Below are 6,920 nucleotides of genomic sequence, written 5' to 3'. Positions count from 1 at the left end.
CGCAAAATGATCTTCTTAAAGTAAAGATAGATTTACTCTCTGTTTCACAGCAGCAGTCTAGAGCAGTGTTTCCCAACCTTTTTTGGGCAAAGGCACACTTGTTTGATGAAAAAAATCTCGAGGCACACCACCATTACAGCCCCGTGACGTCAGCGCGCAGCGTCACGCCGGGAGGGATGCACGAAAGTGTAAGTTTCAATTTTTTTTCCTCCCCCTTGCCGGGGAACCTCCAAGCTTTGGGGGGGGGGAGGAGGCAGCAAAGCGAGGCAGGAAGGAGAGCGCGGCTTGGCTGGGTGAGCTTTGGCAGGGGCAGGGAATGAGAGCCGCGAGGCGGGCGCTGCGGACGGAGGCGCTGCCCGCCGAGCTCGCAGGCAGCCAGGCAGGCAGACGGCGAGAGCCCCGCGCTGGGCGGCCTCTCCTTGCTGCCGCCGCCCCGCCTCTCGCCGCCCGACTCGCCCGCCTCCCTCCAGGCAACATCTCACGGCACACCAGGCAACATCTCGCGGCACACTAGTGTGCCGCGGAACAGTGGTTGGGAAACACTGGTCTAGAGGCAGACTTATATTGTAGTTACAGACATATTATATTTTAGAATGGGAATCTGAGCTGTGACTCAGACTCAGCATATGTCCTATGTCCCTAGTCACTGGTGGAGCTTTTTTAAAGACAAATAATAATAATAATAATAATAATAATAATAATAATAATAATAATAATAATAATAATAATAATAATAATAATTTATTTATATCCCACCCGTCTGGTTGGGCTTCCCCAGCCACTCTGGGCGGCTTCCAATAAAATATTTAAATACAGTAATGCATCAAACATTAAAAGCTTCCCTAAGAGTTGTTGAACTCTTTCTTTCTTTCTTTCTTTCTTTCTTTCTTTCTTTCTTTCTTTCTTTCTTTCTTTCTTTCTTTCCAAAAACGCCAAAAAATGTGATTTTTCTCTAAGAAGGACAAAGTGCCGCCTTTCAGAAATTCTCCCTGGATGTCAATTCCACCTTTGAAATCCCAACAATGTCTGGGAAAATGCGAAAACATGGCCCTAGAGAAGAGATCTAGCAGGAGGCTGGACACAGGGGGAGTAGCTCTCATAGAAAGGATTTCCTGTAGATCCTGTGAGATCCAACTTAATAATAATAATAATAATAATAATAATAATAATAATAATAATAATAATAATAATTTTTTTTTATTTATATCCCGCCCTCCCCAGCCAAAGCCGGGCTCAGAGTGGCTAACAACAGTAAAATAATATAGCATTCTAAAATCAATTCATTCTAAAATCAGTTCAAATCAAATAAATGGCAAATAACTTTCTGCGTGTGCTTTTCTAGCAATCAGAAGTAGTTGGGTTTGATTGCTTTATTTTAGATATCCCACAACAATTTCTGGAAGCCCCAGGCAGGGAGAGAGATCTTGTGCTCAGATACTGCTGTGGCCACAGGATGATGGGCTAGATGGGCCATTGGCCTGATCCAGCAGAGGTCTTCTAATGCTCCCAGGTGCCATATTCTCTGACCTGTCTCAATGCTGTGAGTCTACAAATGCTGCCTCGAGTCCCGGAAGCAGCGAGAAGCATGCTGTGTGTCTATGCACAACAATATATTGAAATACTGCAGCCAAGGCCAGGTCACCAGCAGAAAACCTGAGCATTCATGCATAGTGCTGTCGGAAGGTGTTGCTGCTACATTTGAGGTGGCCAATGTGGCATTCTGAGCACACATGCGCATGCGCGGTAGCATATGGAAATGTGGCCAGGAAGTCTGGGGCAACCACAGAGCTTCTATGCGCACATGCACGGTATCATAAGAAGATGTAATTGCTAGGGTCAGAGCATTCCAAGCATGAGGGTGCATGTGAGGGTTCGTGTAGAAATATGATGCCTGGGTCTGAGGCATCAACAGAGCACCTGTGCATGCATGCACAACATCACAATAAACTATATTGGTTAGAACGGAGACACTTTGTCAGGAGTCCAGTTCTCGGCTTGATAACACAGTGAGCGTAGTCAGTTAAAAAGGATGCTTTATTGTCAAAACAAACAGATAGCTGCGGACGGCTTTAACACAACCTCCACCACAATCAATCAAGATGATCCTTCTGAAGACTGTTTCCTGCGTGACCAAAAGCAAATGAACTTTCTCTTCATACGTCTTTTGTTTTGCTTCCTGTCTTGCAGCCCTCCCATACATAGAGACCTTGGAGAGAGTGGGTCAGCTCCCTCCTCTCCACCATTCTCTGGGCGGCTGTCTCTTAACTCTTTAATGCCTGTTTGTGCTTCCAGCGAGCTTTGCCTGTGTTCTAGCTTGCTCTCAGCCATTCACTGATCAGCCCACATTCCAAGGTGTGATGGCCTGGGATTCGGACTCGGTTGCTGAACCTGAGGGGTCCCAGCCTGCACAGAATTCTCTGCCTCCAGAACCAGCTGAGCCGGGCCTGGGGCATGAGCCCAAAGGGTCCTCACCTGTGCTGGATCCTCAGGTGCAGGCACCAGCTGAGTCTGCTCTGGTTCCTGAGATGATGGAGGACCCATTGCCTGCAGGTGCTCCACTCTCAGCCCCGTCAGAGGAAGCTGAGGTTGCCTCTGGGTCCGGTAACCCTCCAGCCTCTCCTGAACTACAGAGGCTCAGGGCAGAGAGGCGGAGGGAACTAAGTTCCCGCAGGAGGAGTGCTCGTCTCAAGGTCAGGAGAGGCGAGTCACTAGAGGATTGGGGCTGCCCTATGCCTCAGGGCAGATAAAAGCCAGTCAGCCCCAGTCCCAAGTTGCGGGAGCAACATTGTTGGTTGCTAGTTCCTGCCTGAACTCCAGACCTGCCCTGGCTCCCTGCTTGCATGTCTGTTCCTGACTTCACCCGACTCCCTGCCCTGCACCCAGCTTCAGCTACTACAGACTGCCTCCACGTTGTGCCTTTGACCACGGACCGGACTTGGTCCTCGCCTCTCAGGTAACCCACGGGACCAGCACACAAGGGGTGGGGGAGTTGGCACTAGCTGATGCTCATCCTGAAGGGCAGTTAACCCTCTCTGTTCCTGGCTGCTTTCTTCATTTGGCAGCACCTCTGTCCTGGGAGCTGGCTGCAAACCTTCCCTGGGAGCTGGCTTATTCATGACACCCTTGCAGCCAATGGCATATTCTGAGGGTGGCATGCATGCACAGCAGTCAAAGGAACGGCCCTCCTCCATGTCATCAGATACCCCAAGTGCTGGGTCGCCACCAGTGGAGGTGAGGCACATGCCTGCCCTAATTGTGTTTCATAAGATTTCGCTGTGCTGAGCTTTCTTACCTGGCACAGACACGGAATGAGAAGCAGCTCCAGCGATTGCTTTGCAGTCCAGGAATGACAGCAGTAGATGACAGCAATCTCTCCAGAGCTGCATGTGAGGCGGTGACGCCCACACCTGCCTGGTACATGCGTGGGCGCCGGAGCTGAGTTGCTGAATGAGAAAGGAGGACGCCGGGGGAAGAGGGAGGCATTGAGTGCTGTTACTGCCACTCCTGCACCACCAGGCGAGTTAGTTTATCCCTGAAGCATGAGATTCAATTACCTTTATTGTTATCTTAGCTTACATAGCGGGGGGAAGTTATTAGCCACGACAAAATTATCTGGTTCTGTGCTTGTTGTTTTCTTTCTTTCTTTCTTTCTTTCTTTCTTTCTTTCTTTCTTTCTTTCTTTCTTTCTTTCTTTCTTTCTGGAAAGAGAGTGCGCTGGGGCAGCCAGGTATGGATGCAAACAGAAGCTCAGGACGGCTGGGCGGATGTACATGGATGCTCATGGCAGCCGTTGAGAGCAGAGAGTCAGAGTTGGAAGGGACTGTGAGGGCCATTGAGTCCAACCCCTGCAATGCAGGACTCTTCTGCCCATGTTGGACTCGAACCCACAACCCCGAGATTAAGAGTCTCATGGGCCATCCCAGAGACTGGGCCATCCCAGAGACAGACAGAAGAGTGTGCAAATGCCCTCATTTGCTTATCACACACCTCTCCTGATGGGGCAGAACTTACTCACCTGCCAGTATTCCTTACATTCCTTATCTGATATCTGGGCTATGTGAGATCAGCTTTGCTTATGAGTAGTCCATAATATGAAGCTATCTTGTACCGAGCTTAGGGTTGCCATAAGTCCGTGATAAGTCCGCCAGTGCCTGCAGTGCTCCTACTGCCTCCTCCTCCAGCTGTAAGGCGGCTGAGGCCCAGAGGCATGCGCCCTCCGTATTGGGCACCGCGCACACTGTCCGTGCGTCCATATTGGGTGCCACGCATGCTGCTGGGCGGTTTGCCCCACCTGTATTGCCAATTCTCCCCACCCCTTGGCATGCCGCACCAGGTGCCCGGGAGTCTTCCTCCTCCACTGGGCCAATGGCCCTTCTGGTCCAGCATCCTGTTTCATTTGGCCAACCAGATGTCCCAATGGGAAACCAACAAGTTAGATCTGAGCATGAATGCACTCTCCCTTCCCGTGGTTTCCAGAAACTGGCATTCAGGAACATTGCTGCCTGTGACCATGGAGGCAGAGTAGAGCCATTGTGGTGAGTAGCCAGAGATTTTCCCCTCAGCTGGAACTCATTGGAGCTCAATTCCATCATTTTGGCATCATTTTTTTCTTTTTTTCTTTTTTTTACAAAACTTAAATTTTATTGGACATGAAACCGCCTACAGAGGTATAATCCTGAACTACGACACCTCGCCCCACCGGGGTGTACATTTACGAACTCAAAGCATCGTTGTACAGTGGTACCTCGGGTTAAGTACTTAATTCATTCCGGAGGTCCATACTTAACCTGAAACTGTTCTTAACCTGAAGCACCACTTTAGCTAATGGGGCCTCCTGCTGCCGCCGCACTGCCGGAGCCCGATTTCTGTTCTCATCCTGAAGCAAAGTTCTTAACCTGAAGCACTATTTCTGGGTTAGCGGAGTCTGTAATCTGAAGCGTATGTAACCTGAAGCATATGTAACCCGAGGTACCACTGTAAATCATTGCCAGGGCACCCAGGAAAGTGACGTGTTCCTGGAAGTTCACCACTTGGTCCCCATTGCGGTCCAGATCTTTCATTAATGCCTGTATCTCTGCGTCCTGCAGTTTCGCACCAATGGTGAGCTCCTTCTGTATCAGCTCCTTCAATTCCTTCTTGCTTAGGGTGGTCTTATCACCATCCTTGCCATTGTATTTGTGGAAGGTGACAATCAGCATGCCAATAGCTTGGTCAAGAAGTGCTGCCATGGTGAGAGCAATGGGGAAAGTGGTCTCCAGTGGGCGTCATTGCCATTATAAGAGAACAAGGGAGGTTTTCATGGTGAGTTCCGGCACCTCTTTTTCTAGAAAAACCGCCATAGATAGCCCTCTCCCCTGTGAACTTGTCAGATACTTTTTTTAAAAAATGATTTTTATTTGATATTACAAATGTAGAGTTATAACAATACCATGTAAATATCTGCATTTAAAGATTTTCCCGAATCTCCAGAATTCTCGCCCTCCCTTCCATGGGTCTTATTGTCAAAATTTTCAACTGCCTATTATTTCATAATCCATATTTTGTATCTGTCCATATTGTCCATAGTGATTGCTACATTACAAGTGTTATTAAAATCCTGCTAATGTTTTCATCTGCTTACAATGGTCTCCTAAATAAATTATATTTCCCCCCCATTCTTTCTTGAAGTTTTTGTCTTCTTTATGGATTTAACCTGCTCGTCTTTTGTATACGTCAGGTGTCTCTGAAAATTTTTACACATCATTTGGGAAGACAGGCGAACTAATGCCAGTGTACTGGAGGAAGCAAAGAACTATTCCGAACTTAAAAATGGAAAGCGTAATGCTGGTGGTCAACAAAAGAGGTTTAAAGACTGTCTCAAGGCAAATTTTAAAAAAATGTAGCATAAGCACCAACAATTGGGAAACACTTGCTTGTGAGTGCTCCAATTGGAGAACAGTCTTTACCAAAGGTGTCATGGGCTTTGAAGACACTCGAACTCAGGACGCAAGGGAGAAGCATGCTAAGAGGAAGGCACTCTTGACAAACCCTCACCATGATCAAGTCCCGCCTTGAAACCTACGTCCCCACTGTGGAAGGATGTGTGGATCCAGAATGGGCTTCCACAGTCACTTACGGAATTAGTGTTGAAACTGTGTTTATGGAAGACAATCTTACTCGGCTATGAGTGAAGAAGAAGGATGTCAGATCCTCTTTTAAAGCCATCTGAGTCGGTGACTATTGCTGCCTCTTGTGGAAGTGAGTTCCACAGTTTAACTATTGTGTTGCGTGAAGCCCCAGTATCAGGGCCTGGGGAGCCGGGGTATGGCAAGAGCAAGGGAGAGTGTGAGCGAGCAAAAGGCAGTCAGTGGGAATTATTAATTGCCAGAGAGCAGAGCGCTACATGCTCCATTTCAAGCGTTCTCTTGTCTGTTTTGAAACTGTGAAATGAGGCGAAGCAATCAAGAAGGGGCTTTTAATAACCATCCCTGGCTCTGACATTTAAATTACAGATGGCATTTTCAATTAAACGGGCACTCTCGGCAGGTTTAATTTAGCTATCAGTTCTGCTCTAGGTCTCGAAATTCATGTAAAAAATAATAATGCGGGGGGTGGTGGTGGTGGAATGAGCTCACAGATGAGCAAAGACGACAGAACAGGTGCCTTCTCAAAGGAGGGAGCTGGGGACTCCTGAGTGTGAGCAAATGTCTGGACAGAGGACTCATTCCGAGATCGGACCAGAAACTGGGATGGCTTCTGTAAATCTGGGACTGTCCCTGGAAAATAGGGACACTTGGAGGGTCTGAAATGCCCTGGACCAACTGCAGTTGGCTTGACAGCTATGGCCATTCCTGAACCAGGGAAGCCACAGCGGTTCATGCATTGCTTACTTCAAGACTAGATGGCTGCAATGCGCTCTATGCGTTGCTCCCCTCGTACTT

General features: G+C 48.2%; 1 pseudogene across 1 annotated transcript; it reads right to left on the bottom strand.

The window, feature by feature from the left end:
- Window positions 1–4,856: 4,856 nt before the first annotated feature.
- Window positions 4,857–5,230, bottom strand: LOC308592038 (protein S100-A6 pseudogene; annotated as a pseudogene). Its single transcript has one exon. The product of its transcript is annotated as a protein S100-A6 pseudogene (transcript).
- Window positions 5,231–6,920: the final 1,690 nt, after the last annotated feature.

This window comes from Podarcis bocagei (assembly GCF_964188305.1).
Source record: "Podarcis bocagei genome assembly, chromosome: 7".
NCBI classification, from domain to species: domain Eukaryota; kingdom Metazoa; phylum Chordata; class Lepidosauria; order Squamata; family Lacertidae; genus Podarcis; species Podarcis bocagei.
The sequence above is the reverse complement of the archived record's forward strand: the minus strand, read 5'-3'. Positions and strand labels throughout refer to the sequence as shown.